Source organism: Podarcis liolepis, assembly GCF_965112155.1.
Source record: "Podarcis liolepis genome assembly, chromosome: 4".
Lineage (NCBI taxonomy): Eukaryota > Metazoa > Chordata > Lepidosauria > Squamata > Lacertidae > Podarcis > Podarcis liolepis.
The window spans coordinates 5,632,607-5,646,311 of record NC_139558.1 but is presented as its reverse complement, the minus strand read 5'-3'; the positions used below and the strand labels follow the sequence as shown (position 1 = coordinate 5,646,311).

General features: G+C 40.5%; 1 long non-coding RNA gene across 1 annotated transcript; it reads left to right on the top strand.

Annotated features, from left to right (window-relative positions):
* The first annotated feature begins 641 nt into the window (after positions 1 to 641).
* LOC310706134 lies at positions 642 to 10,535 on the top strand. Its single transcript, XR_014525713.1, has 3 exons — positions 642 to 845; positions 9,087 to 9,124; positions 10,290 to 10,535. It is a non-coding gene; the product is annotated as an uncharacterized lncRNA (long non-coding RNA).
* Positions 10,536 to 13,705: the final 3,170 nt, after the last annotated feature.

The following is a 13,705-nucleotide window of genomic DNA, read 5'->3' as shown; positions in this document are numbered from 1 at the left end:
TGTCAGAGGCCATAACAATGTGAATGTAGCCCATCCTTTGTTGCCTCAGTTTCTAGGAGGGCTGGCAGTGGTGGTGTTAGAAGCCACTGCACCAGATTCTTCTATGTAATCCAGAAATTGTAAGGTTAACCAAATTGTGTTGGGAAGAGGCACAAGGCAGCGGCTCTGGCATCTGCAGGGAGGGCTGGGAGAGACTCCCTGTCTGAAATCTTGGAGAGTCACAGCTACTCAGTCCTGAACTACAAAGCTAATAGGAAGCTTCCTATTTACTTCCATATGTGAATTGTCTCTGTTGCTTGATGTGGACATTCGGGCAAAAAGCAGTGAGCACCACACTCAGGTTCCAAGAAAAATTGTGAGGTGGTAGAATGCTTTAAATGAATAAAACCCTTCTTCTTTGGAGGGAGGTTTTAATGTTGGATAACATTTTGAAAAATGATGCCCCCCTACCTGTGTTCTGAAATGACTGCCGTCCACTCAACTATCTCCTGGTTCTACTCCCTCCTTCTGCTCCATGTGGAGACAATTCCCCCAGTCTCTGAACTGGTGGGGGACTAAGGGCAGAGAAGAAAACCTACACTTTTAATGTGAGGCAACTTTTTAAAAAAGATAACACTTTTTTCTTACTTTAATTCAGATGCTCTGATGGCGCAAGTGATGACAGAACTGCAGTGAGAGGTGCCCACTGAATGACCCTCTCCACCCCATGCCTTCCTTGGAATAGTTATGTCATATTGTAACATCATTTCAAAGGCACTGCTGGGAGAAAAGGGATGGTGAACAGCGGAAGAACAGCTGTGTTAAGAAAGTTTATTTTAAAAGGCAATGTTGCCACAACATTATTGGTAAGCTTGCCTACACACCCACACACATTATTCCCTCCACCCTATTTCTTTTTCATTCTGCAGCTTCCCACTTTTGGGTTAGGTTTCAATTAATTTCCATGCTCCATTGAAAACAGTGGGCTTTTCTTCAAAGTAAATATGCTTAGGATTGCAAGGCTAGGCAAAGTTAGACTGAGAGCAATATCCAACTGAGGGAATTTATTTTTAACACAATAAATAAAATAAGAGAATACACAAAGCTCTTTTTAAAAAGCAGAAGCTGAAACATCGCTACTCATTAACCCATGACACTTCCTCAGAAGCAATCTAGAGAAATCAGAAAAACAAAGGAAAACAAATAGCAGCACAAAGCCCACGACTCCCTATATACTCAACTAGCAGTACCAGCATAATGACTGTTTGTTTATTATAAACACAGACCACAGTTGATCATATCAGATTTCAGGGCAGCATGCAAAGCACAAGAGCATTCAAGACAGTAGTAAATGTGGTAGTTGCTGTTGTTAAGCAAAGTGCTTTGTCCCTAGCCACAGCTGTGTGGATTGGTTAGTTCAACATCCCACTCCTCTGCAGTCATTTCACTCACCCAGGGCAGTCTCTGTTGGGGAGCCGCCATTTGTGGTCAGAGAACATGCGCCATGGCCTTGTTGGCACTGGATGAGATGAGTGAAAACACATCAAAGAGTCAAGCAAACAAATCAGGAGGATCAAAACAGGTTGTGTAAGAAAAGACGCTGCTAATAATGACATTTCTCACATTTCAGTGGCATTTATCAAAGGAAGCTAGAGATACAACTCTTTCACAAATCTGCGCAATAATGTTGCATATTACACTAGTGTATTTAGTAAAGATTATTATTTACCTAGACTCATTATGATGCATTTGTTCCTTCAAAAAAAGCATTTTCAGATATTTAACTACACATTACATAGAAATATGTCTCTTCTGTTGGGAAGAAGTAAGAGAATGCAGCTTGGAGAACCACAAGGAGTGGAGACTTAATCATTTGCTGACTAAGTGCTTTTCTTAAATAATTCCTCAAACTACTTACTCTGATTTGGTGGTATTTTTTATTTAGAAAAATCCCTAGTACCAAAGGTGCAAAACCCAAATTGTGCACTAAAACTTTTGTTTTGTTTTATGTAGCTGCCTGTCTGGAGATCGAAGCCTTGCCATCCCTCCTTTTTTTGTTGTTGTGCAGGCTTGATTTTAGAGTTGGTGGTTCAGGTTGTAGATGTATCAATTCTACCTTTTAAACACAATTCACCTGTACAGGTGTTACCTGCCAAGCCAAATGCAAGACACCAACTGTTCACAGTGGCCAGCCAATTGCTTGACACTCCTCTCTTTTTGCAGGCCCAGGTGGAAGGGCCACCATCCATGGGTTGTGAGGTGGATTTGGTCTGGCAGAACAGAAGTAGGACGGGTATCATGTACAACATGACCTCAATTAAATGATGAGAGGACTGAGGAGAAAGAAGCTCAATGCCTTATGAAAGAGAGAGCTTTAATGCTAACGTCTTTGGGCAATGATTCACTTTAATTTTCTCTTAATATTGTCCAACATACATGGCCTTGGGTGCCATAATAATTGAAATGGTGAGCTGGTGTTTGTGTGTGTGTAACTTTCTGTGTAGAAGTAAAAGCCCAAACAGTGTCAGACAGACAGCAACTAATGGCAATGCCCTATGGAAAGTTTAATTATAATCCTATTTCACATTCATGCAGCATTTTTAAAGTGACTGGAAAGGAATTTATTTTCAACCATAATTGTGCCCCTTTTGTCTGGAATGGTAAGGAAATTAGCATAGAGAGAGTTCGGTCAAAAAGATTCTGTAAATAGAAAGAGAAGGTTTGGATAGCTGCAGGCGTTTTGACTTCTTTTGAACATTTTGTTCTTAAGATGCAAATTAACCAGATGAATATTTAACTTTGTATATTAATTGTTGGTTTCCCTACCCTCCCCCACCCCATGTATGTATAATTTCATTAGGATTCATTTTAAGGAAATAATAAATCCTCTGTAGTGCTAGAATAAATTCAGAAGGCTCTACCAGTATTACTGAAATGTACTTTCCTCACCCTCTCTCATCATATAGAAAGGAAACAAAACTAGATGCATTGACATGCTCTGATATAATGATATGTCCCTAAAGACACTTGTGGTGGAAGCATCTAACACATCAAATGGCGAGAAATCATTATATAACTGTGGGCTTAAATGCAGTGTAGTGCCCCGAGGTGGGGCAGATTCCCGGTCAGGGAACCAAGATGTAGGCTGAGCCTAGTCCATGCCAGGGAATCGTTGGCCCGCGTCCTCAGATCCAGAGAGAGAGTAAAAGAAAACACCAGGAAAGATCCTTCTTTGGAGGAAAGCAGTTTTATTCTCTGTGCACAGGAGACAGCCAGCAGAATAATTTCTGGAAGACTGACTGCCCAGAAAATACGCCTCTGCAGACTTTCTTATACCTTGAGTAGGCTCTCTCCCTCCTCCCCACGCCCTCCAGAAACTTCCCCAATCAACTGGAAAGTTTTCAACTTATTTTTAGCATGTCTATAGCCCTCTAAACAGCCCTCCCTATTGTTCCCTATACAAGCGTCTTGCATCCCTTCCTCCCGTCTCCTCCGTATGTGTCTTTTTTTTATCTTGCATTCCTAAAGTAAGAAAGCGAGGGGCCTATTCTGCAGGTCTGGCTATTTCTAGCTTACAGCCTCTGTCTTATCTTACATTCCTTCGAGGGGCCTTTTTTGCAGGTGAAGTTATTTCTAGCTCAGAAATTGACTTAGATCCAAGGTATAGAAGATCCTTCTTAGGTACAAGGTACAAGGTATAGAAAGCATATAGAAAGCAACCCTTCCCCCTCCCTTCACCATGTTATGGTACAGAAATATATTACTGTGTTACTATGTGTGGAAGAGATAATTTATTTTTAATGTGTGCTGTATAATTTTGGACACTGACAGTGCAAGCCTATATATGTCTTCTCGGATATGAATCCCAGTGAGTTGAATAGAATTTGCTCTCAGGAAAGTGGTTAGGATCCGGTTGTTGGCACTTTTCTGTCTTGAGAAATAATGGAGTAAGCTTCAGGGGGTGAAGTCAGACTGCTGGAAAATCATAGCACCTGTGCAGCTATAGAGACCGGTAACTCATAACTGCTGCCTTCCACATTGCATTTGTTGCATTAACAGCCCCAAAGTAACCTTCCCAGGGCACAAGCCTGGGCAATGTGTCTGGAAGTCCTGGGCTGCCCAGATGGCAAGACCCTCCTCTCAGCCTCGCTGATGTGGTACAAAGCAGAGCAATACATTTGGCACTAGCTTGGCTGCAGGAGAAGCCAGGAGGAGGTGTACAAGATGCAGTAGGATCATGGCATTAATGTGTGGCTTGCAATGCACTATTCCGCAGCACCATCACATCAGGTTAAATATTGTCTCCACTGTTCTCTTATCATTCATGTTGCCTGTCTACAGAGGGCAGTGATTATCAATCAAATAAAAGAACCTGCTAAGGCTGGGCATAGTACACGAAAGAGTGGTGATCAAAATGGGACTATCTGCACTACAACTTATTTTGTGTCTTGGGAAATAGCAGCTACACCAGTTTAATTTTAAGCATGGCTCATCTTCTTAAATGGCAAGTGGATTCTGGCCTTTTCTGTGTGGTTTGGGCAAAGCTCCTATTTCTCTGCAGTGGGTACGTTAAATGTGTTGGGTTTGCCTGAGATGACATTAACAGCATACGTCCTTCCCCGGCACAAAGTCATTTTGAATGTTCTAGGTCACATTGGAAGAGTCCACAGCATGGCTTTTTCCATACCAGCACTGTCCTATTGGGTGTGTGTGTCGCTGCCTGCTTCTCCTATGTGGCCTGGAGCCATTCTGCCATTGTTGCAGTAGCATGGGAAAGGCACACGCTACAGCACTGCCTATTGTGGAAGACACACTGAAAAAGCTTTTGGAATCTCTGAAATATTATGTACACTGATGTCAATTACTGGAGAAACATGGAGGGAAATACACTTTTTTATTTATCAAATAGTTCTGTGAAGTACAGATATTGTCTACTCGAACCTTTCCTGAACATTATGTGTATCATAAAATTCCAAAGGATTCCTTTTTACCAAATATATTGAAGTAATGCGAAGCAATAAAGCACACTTGTTATATATAGGCTGTGTGTCTCCGCAAGACTTTTTTATATGATCACACCTATCACATTTTCCATTTACTTTAAAGTAAACCTTAGACCTAATACAGGTGTTAAGAACCCCAAGGGGATAATGTATTTCAAATGTGGATACAGAGAAATAAAATGTGTTACAGAGGAATGTTTCTTTTCACAGAGTGCATTTATAGCACTGACTTATAGGGATACATTTCATTCAGATATCATTATGACCCTCACTCTCTGCTTCAGAATTCTTAGCTGAAAGGCAAAACAACAGAAGAGGGGGCAAGGGAGAGTCTCGTAGCCTTCATTCTTAAAGGTACACCATTCTATTGCACCATGGTGGTACAGGGGGCAGTTTATCAACTGTAGGTTCAGAAGGAAAATGTTCCACCTTTTCATTCAAGCTTAATGCACAAATAATAATAATAATAATATAATAATTTATTATTTATACCCCGCCCATCTGGCTGGGCTTCCCCGGCCACTCTGGGCGGCTTCCAAAAGAATATTAAGATACTATAATACATCAAACATTAAAAGCTTCCCAAAACAGGGCTGCCTTCAGATGTCTTCTAAAAGCCTGGTAGTTGTTGTTCTCTTTGACATCTGGTGCGAGGGTGTTCCACAGGGAAGGCGCCACTATCGAGAAGGCCCTCTGCCTGGTTCCCTGTAACTTGGCTTCTCGCAGTGAGGGAACCGCCAGAAGGCCCTCGGAGCTGGACCTCAGTGTCCGGGCAGAACGATGGGGGTGGAGACGCTCCTTCAGATATACTGGACCAAGGCCGTCCAAAATACATATTTACAATAAAATATATCAACATACTACTACTATACTATATAAAAGGAATGCGGGTGGCGCTGTGGTCTAAACCACAGAGCCTAGGGCTTGCCAATCGGAATGTCAGCAGTTCAAATCCCCACAACAGGATGAGCTCCTGCTTATTGGTCCCTGCTCCTGCCCACCTAGCAGTTCAAAAGCACGTCAAGTGCAAGTAGATAAATAGGTACCGCTCCTGCGGGAAGGTCAACGGCGTTTCCTTGCGCTGCTCTGGTTCACCAGAAGCAGTTTAGTCATGCTGTCCGCAATCAAACAACAGCTTGTTTCTCCAGCTGTACTTACCTTGTGCCATTATAGTTTACCTTGTGCCATTATATGAGTGTTGGGGGGGGACAAAACAACCAAAACAAACTATGCTCAAGAAAAGGTTTTTGGTTTCCATGCCATATCAAGTCATTGTTAAATCAAGTTTAACAGGTTATAGTTCATTGGTAGTAAACAAACAATAGTTAAGCTGCTACACAGGGTTAACCTTGGTTTAATAAAGTTAACTATGGCTTGCTGTTGTGTGCAAACCAGGCCATTTAGAAAAATGAATCAGCATACACAATTGTCAAAGCAATCCCCATAATCAATTTTCCTTAGAGCTTCAGCCTGCAGTACCCCCATAATATACCCCTTTACCATATTCCTTTGTGTATGTCATATTTATCACCTCCTATCCTTTTCATTCCTCTGCTATCCTCAGGTTTGCTAATTTAGAGGCTTTTACAATATGAACAATGAGAGTATCCATACATCTAATGTTTTGTCATTACAGCTCTATTAATTAGACTCATTAGATATGAATGACTATTGTTTGTTCAGCATCATTTCAGGGAAAGTTAGGCAAAGAGGTGATTAAAAACTGGTGAGAATATCACAAATGGCAGTGAGCAAATACATAATGAACATTGCACTAATTGGATTAATCATGAACAAGGCTGTTTCTGTGGCATTAGCATGCTTCAAGTAGCTTATAAAACTACCCTGACTGATTTGTAACCAGATATCAAGTTTGCCAAGACCTTTAACATGGATAAATTTGGCATTGTGCTTTCCGCTGCTGAGAAGGCATCCTCCCCCTTTTATTCTGAACGAATCTGAAAAATGTCTTGGTATTAAAACATAACTGCCAACCTTTTCATTATCTCCTTATTTTTCAGGGCTCCCCTGCTACAACCCAGGCTCTTAAACCGAATTTGATACAGTGGTCACATTTTGCAAGATGATGTCAAGGCGAGAAGTACTATAGATGTTGTACTTCTAACAGCCTGCATTTATATATGTTTGAAAATTATCCACTACCACATCTTGTCTGGCTGTCTTCTGGCTATAACAAGTAGCAGGGGAACAAACTGACGGCTTTCCAATTCGATGAAACAAAAGACTGTCAGTTTTCATTTGGACTCCACGGACCATCTATTTGACCTATTCTAATTCATCCTCAAGCTAGCACATTTGTTGTTATTGCCTATATGTAGTTTGCCAGCATTTCATCATATGGTTATACAGACGGGGTAATTCTGGAGGTAGTTGCTTGCTCACTGTTGAGGAAACACCTGCCTTCATTTCTGCACCTGAGGGCCTCATTCTCCCCTTTTGCTCTCAAAAAATCTGATCTATGGAAAGCATAACATTCGCAAAGGTCCCTTCTGCTTGTGTCTGGACATTGCACTTCTCATGATCTCATTTCATGTTTCATTGTCCCTGTTTTTTGTTTGTTGGCTGGTTTTCCTTTTCTTGGCAGACCTTTACAATCTGTCCATTTCTTTGAACCTGAGTGGGAACAGGAAACAAATGAAACAGCCCCAGAGAACTTCATAACCACACACACACAAAACTATCCTACACAGGATAGCCAGAACTGAGCTTCAGAGATGTACATTTCCTCTCCACACGCTAGGGTATATCATCCACACAATCTAGCATTTAAGTAGCTATTATTACTATTCTTCTTCTTTCATGAATTACAGTGGCCAAGTCATGGGCCCAGTTTGTGTGTTGCACTAAGATAAACCATGGCTTAACACAAACATGGGGTTTTCAGGATTGAGGAGGCAATGGCCACTTTGCTCCCCCTGTGGTAGCTATGCTCCGCTGAACTAAGCCAGGGCTTATGGTTTTGCTTTCTCCAGACAAACCATGAGCAGAGAAGCCAGGATTTGCTCCTCTTGTCCTTTCTACATATTGACTATATTGGCCGCTTTTAACTGTATTGGTCAACTTGATGTTTTTATTATATTTCGCTCTCATAATGTATAAACTTCTCTGAGTTTTTTCCCTACGAAGAACTGAATGATAATAATAAGGCTTTAAATGGTTGTTGCCATCCTACTCCTCTTACTACTGGGTCATACTACATTATTCAGCAATAATATTTTATGGCAGAATGCTTCTTGCCAGCACTCCTGAGTCCAAGTGGTTATGCATTTCAATTTGCTAATATGCACACTGCTTTTAAGCAGCAGTCGTCACAAGGGTGCAGGATTGATCTGCATCTGAAAAAAGCCTAAGATAAGTATTTTGCTATTTTGAATGCACCAGTTTATGTTTTTTAGGTCTAGATCCTCCAGAGAGCTTTAAAATAAAGAAATAGTTCCTCATTAAGTTGAGTTTGCTTCTCTTGTTTTTTAAAGTAAAAACTGTTTTCCTGTTGATGTTTTACATTAATATTTTAGTTATTTTATGAATTTTTATGATGGCCTTGGGTAACACTATATACATATTCTGTATATAACTAAATAAAATAAAATATTGTTTGCCAGGTGTGGGCCAGAACTTAACATGCCCCCACCAATCTCTAAGGAGTGCTTTATGGCTTCTTTATTTTGTGGAAACACAAAGGAATATATATATATTTAGTTTTATTTTGGTAAACTTACATGTGCAACTATTGCTCAACAAAGGGAAGACAACATTCCTATTGTGCTATCCCAATATTAGGGCAGTTTCTAAGCAACAATCCAGGTTATGGCAAAGATTTTGTTTGTTAACACCATCAACTCAAGAAATGGTTTGTACCCTGTAGTATTCATGGCAGAATGTTAATTATGTAAAAAAAATAATAATTAAAGGAAGAGTGTTTTAAGGGATTTGACCCTGTAGCTTCCATTTATCTATAGTGTGGAACACCAGGGAACACACAATTCTCAGGTGAGCATATTCTTTTCTCTGGGTTCTTTCAGAAAGGAGATATTTCTCCTGTTCCTGCCATTAACTCTTTCTTTCCTTTGTCCCAAGGTACAGCTCTACAGCAATGATGGCAATTGCTCCTGTCCTGGCAGGTTTTCTGGAGGGAGGAATTGGGCACCTATTGTTGCCAGAACTGCTTTTGTCCCTGTGAATTCATATCTTTCACACATATCCATGGAATCTGGAGTATTCTTCTTGGGATCTCTAGTGGTGCTGATTACACACCACAGGCCTTATTGCAATAGACTTAATTACTTTGCTTGCATTGGGTAATTTTAATTTAAATGACCCATAAATGCCAATGTGAATGCTTGCTCCAGGGAATTAGCAACGATCACAATGTTGTTATAATTAATTTGCCAAAAAAGTGACTTAAGGAATAAAAAGGCTTCTGCTGATACAAAAGCATAGAAGAGTAAAATGATTAATGCAGTATTTACACAATATAAAAGCTACTAACCCCATGTTGCCTGGACCAAACTTAGTTCAGCTGCAATATGAAGGTAAGAATAGAGGCTAGAAAAGTGGAGAAGCACCTAGTGTAGAAATACAGTATGAGGACAGAGTCTCAGAGAAACAGTTTAGCTAGAGAGTGGCTGACAAAAACCAGGAAGTGGGACAGTTGACATGCAAAATACTAGTTGTTCCAAATTCAGAGGGTTATGCAAGGAACAAAGAAATGAGAGAGCTGGACTGTGGGGAGTTCCTTTCCTGACTAGAATGAAAACAGAGAAGTGAAAAACCGGATATTCACTGTAACATTGTGGCACATCGTCACAACTAGGGTTTATTCATTTATTTCATTTCAACAATTAGTATACCGCTTTAATCATAGTTATTTCTTAGTGGTTGGAGAACCAAAAGGATTTGGTGGGCAATTTATCTGCAGAGAACCTAATGAGATAGTGGGGGCTTCTAGTTAGAGAGTGTTACATCTTAGCCATATCATGAGCTGTACTAGTGTCAGTGGAAGCCAAAGAGGTGCATCACTATAATAGAGATGAATCATATGATTCTTCCTTGACACTCTGATTCACACACTGCAAATGTGGTATTCCTCTCCCCAGAACCATGACACTTTTGTCAGCAATCACATGAAAACTGCAACGTGAGGATTGGGACTCTGTCAGCACGGAATATTTGCATAACTATATGCAAAATTACAGACCCTTTTGGCTTTAAGTTTCTGCCTTTTTGTAGCAAAATGAACTTCAGTCCATCAAACTTTTACTTATTAATGTCTTTTTTCCCCCACAGGAAAAAAGAATGCAACGCAATTGCTTCTTCCCCCTGCTCTTCATAATGAGCTGAACAAATGTTTGAAAACATAACAAATGATGAGTGGACGGCATGACTTGAAAAGGACAGAAATAATAGTGAGGGGCTACAATAGAATGTTAGTTATGTACTTTTGCACCATTTAATTTTAAAAGAAATATCATGGAGAATCAAGTTATTCAGCAGAACCAAATACCCTTAAAAATGCATGTGATGGAATAATCAGAGGGCAAACTAGATCTCTTCCAACTCAAAAAAAATGGAGTATCTTATTACTAAGCCTAAAATTATGGACAAATTGCTATCTCATTTGGATCACTGTTCCAGAAATGGAATTAAACAAAAGAAGTCACTGTGGAAAAACATGAAGAAAGGTCAGAGTACAAACTTGAAGGGCTTATTAAGGGTTTGCATAAAAGATGCTAGGTAAAATTGCATTCTCTGAAGTAGGAGCTTAGGATAATTCTTCAACGATGTGCAGAGACTATTGTATCATCTACTGTGTGTATTGCAGAAAATGTAGTTATTTGCCTCTTACTGAGGATTATTACTTCAAGAAACTTTAATCTCTCCAACCCATTCTCCAAGTGCTTCAATTAGAGCAGAATAAATGATTTACCCATTGATACGGAGACCTTCACTTATTTTCATAAATGTTATCTCTTCAAAACTTTTAATACTGTTGGAAAGAACTTGTTTTTGTTTTGTAATTTAAAATTCCCTAATGCATGCAACTGTATTTTACTGCATTGTTGCATTTTGCCCTAGAATATATACACTTTGCTCCAAATTGTGTGGAAATATATTCTTTAAAATTTGGATTCAAAGAACGTAAGATGAACCTGCTGGATCAGGGAACTGGCATTTAGAGGCACACTGTCTCCAATGGTGAGGTTCAATCAAAACCATTGTAGGCTGCAGCCATGATGAGAGGCCATAATGAGTGACTATTACTATAAAATGTAAATGGGTGTTCAAGATCATATGCAAAATACATAGCTCTGCTTGGATCATAACAAAGCAACTGATCTTAAACCTGTGTTGCTATAGGAGAAAGTAACCATAACATTTAACTTAAAAAAACACTCACTTTTCTTTTCTTTTTTTCATTTTTTAAATAGGAAAAACCCCTTGAATTTATCCAACCGTTGGCCTTTAAGCATTTGTGAGACTATTGGCCTTTGTTAAAATCTTTTAGTCCTTCTCTTACAGAAATGAGGATTCTACTCTAAAGCCATGTTGGACCAACAGAGAGTTGGATCCAAAATAAAGAAGGCCAGTCAGCTAGCACACCTTACCCTCAATTCCATTCCCACTCGCCTTTTTTCTGCTGCCCAGATGTTTCTTTTTTTATCCATGATAGGCAGTTCTTGGCATTTGTCTTTCCTGGGAGAGAATAGAGGAGTGCACCTTTGGGGGTGAATTCAAACCATTGGAAAGATATAGAGCTTCTTGTGGCTCTAGAGACCGATATGGAAGAGAGATGTTTTGCTACAGGTGGGACAGATGATGATGATGATGATGAAGAAGAAGAAGAAGAAGAAGAAGAAGAAGAGTTGTTGTTGTTGTTGTTGTTGTTGTTTGGATTTGATATCCCGCCTTTCACTCCCCGAAAGAGTCTCAAAGCGGCTAACATTCTCCTTTCCCTTCCTCCCCCACAACAAACACTCTGTGAGATGAGTGGGGCTGAGAGACTTCAAAGAAGTGTGACTAGCCCAAGGTCATCCAGCAGCTGCATGTGGAGGAGCAGGGAAGCGAACCCGGTTCCCCAGATTACGAGTCCACCGCTCTTAACCACTACACCACACTGGCTCTGAAGGTGTCTGGTTGTGCTGATGTAGGTGTACCATGACATTTCTTCTCTCTGCACTCCTTTGGTCACTACTGTGGACATATGAAATGACCGGCTGTCTCCAGGCACGGTGGTCATCTGCAAGGGATTCCTGCATGGCAGGCTTGATGTTGCCATCCTTCCTGTCTCATTTGCAAACATCTTTGTAATGCAGACTAGGTCTGCTAAAGGGCCTGGCGACAGAAGACAGCTTCCCATAAAGCACATTCCTAGGGATCCTGACATCTTCCATTCTGTGGACATGAGCAAGCTACTGTGGGAGAGGTAAAATAATTTGTGGATGAAGTGGGTTCTGGTCAGCCATCGGGAGATGGGATGGTTTAGCAAAGCTTGCTATGGGATTCCCCTACTTGTGTCTACTACTTTTTCTTGTTTCTGTATGTTTTCCATGGAGAGTGGAGGCATGGTAAAGATGTTTTGTCCACTGGGTGTGGGTGTGTGTGGATCTGAACCAACTCAGGTTTCCTTGGTTGTGGCTAGTGCCACTTTCTAGTCTTTGTGTTTCTTTTGTGTGTTTCTTCTTTGTTGGGTCCATGTCACTCATCCTATGTGGATTGGCTCCCTCCATGTCTTTGTGGTTTTTTGCCATCATTGTTGTTTTTGCTTGTGTGTTTCCCCATTCCTGCTCCATGTACCACACATTTGATGTTCCTCTAGCATGAATGTGGCATATCTCTGGCCCCAGCATATGGTATTGTGAGTCTGGGATTGTTCTCTAATTCATATTATATCCAGTATCTTAGAAATTCATTCTAGTCCATGTCCAGAGGCAAACTAATAAGTTCAGAGTAGGCTCCCAGTATGTTTCCAAGCACAATTTAAAGTGTTGGTGTTGACCTTTAAAGCCCTAAATGGCCTCGGCCCAGTATACCTGAAGGAGCGTCTCCACCCCCATCGTTCTGCCCAGACGCTGAAGTCCAGCGCCGAGGGCCTTCTGGCAGTTCCCTCACTGTGAGAAGCAAAGCTACAGGGAACCAGGCAGAGGGCCTTTTCGATGGTGGAACCCACTCTGTGGAACACCCTCCCAGCAGATGTCAAAGAGATAAACAACAACTTGACATTCAGAGGATATCTGAAGGCAGCCCTGTTCAAAGCAAAATGGACACCCGTGGGCAACAGGCCTGTTGATGTTTTCAGGATCAAGACACTATTTTGTGTTGGTTCAGTTCTCTTTTTTTGAATGACAGCTGTAATGGAAATTTATGAGATTTACCATAATTTTTTTTAAAAAAAGAATTATGCAATTCACATATATACAAAGTAGTAGGCTGAAGCCAAGCATTCTGTACTGATAAATCTGATGCAAAACATGAATTAATAAGCTGTAGAAAAATAACAAAGAAATACACTAATATATTAAGTAAGTTTTTAGCACAACCACTTTGGAATTCTCTTAAGAAATACCATTTTCATTTTCAGCTATTCTTTGCATATTTGTTGTTAATAAGTGTGCCTTGTCTGTGCACTAATAATGCTTTGCTAACGAACTATTCACAATGTAGCTGCTCTTGAAAATAACCCACTCTAAGCTATCCAGCTGTTG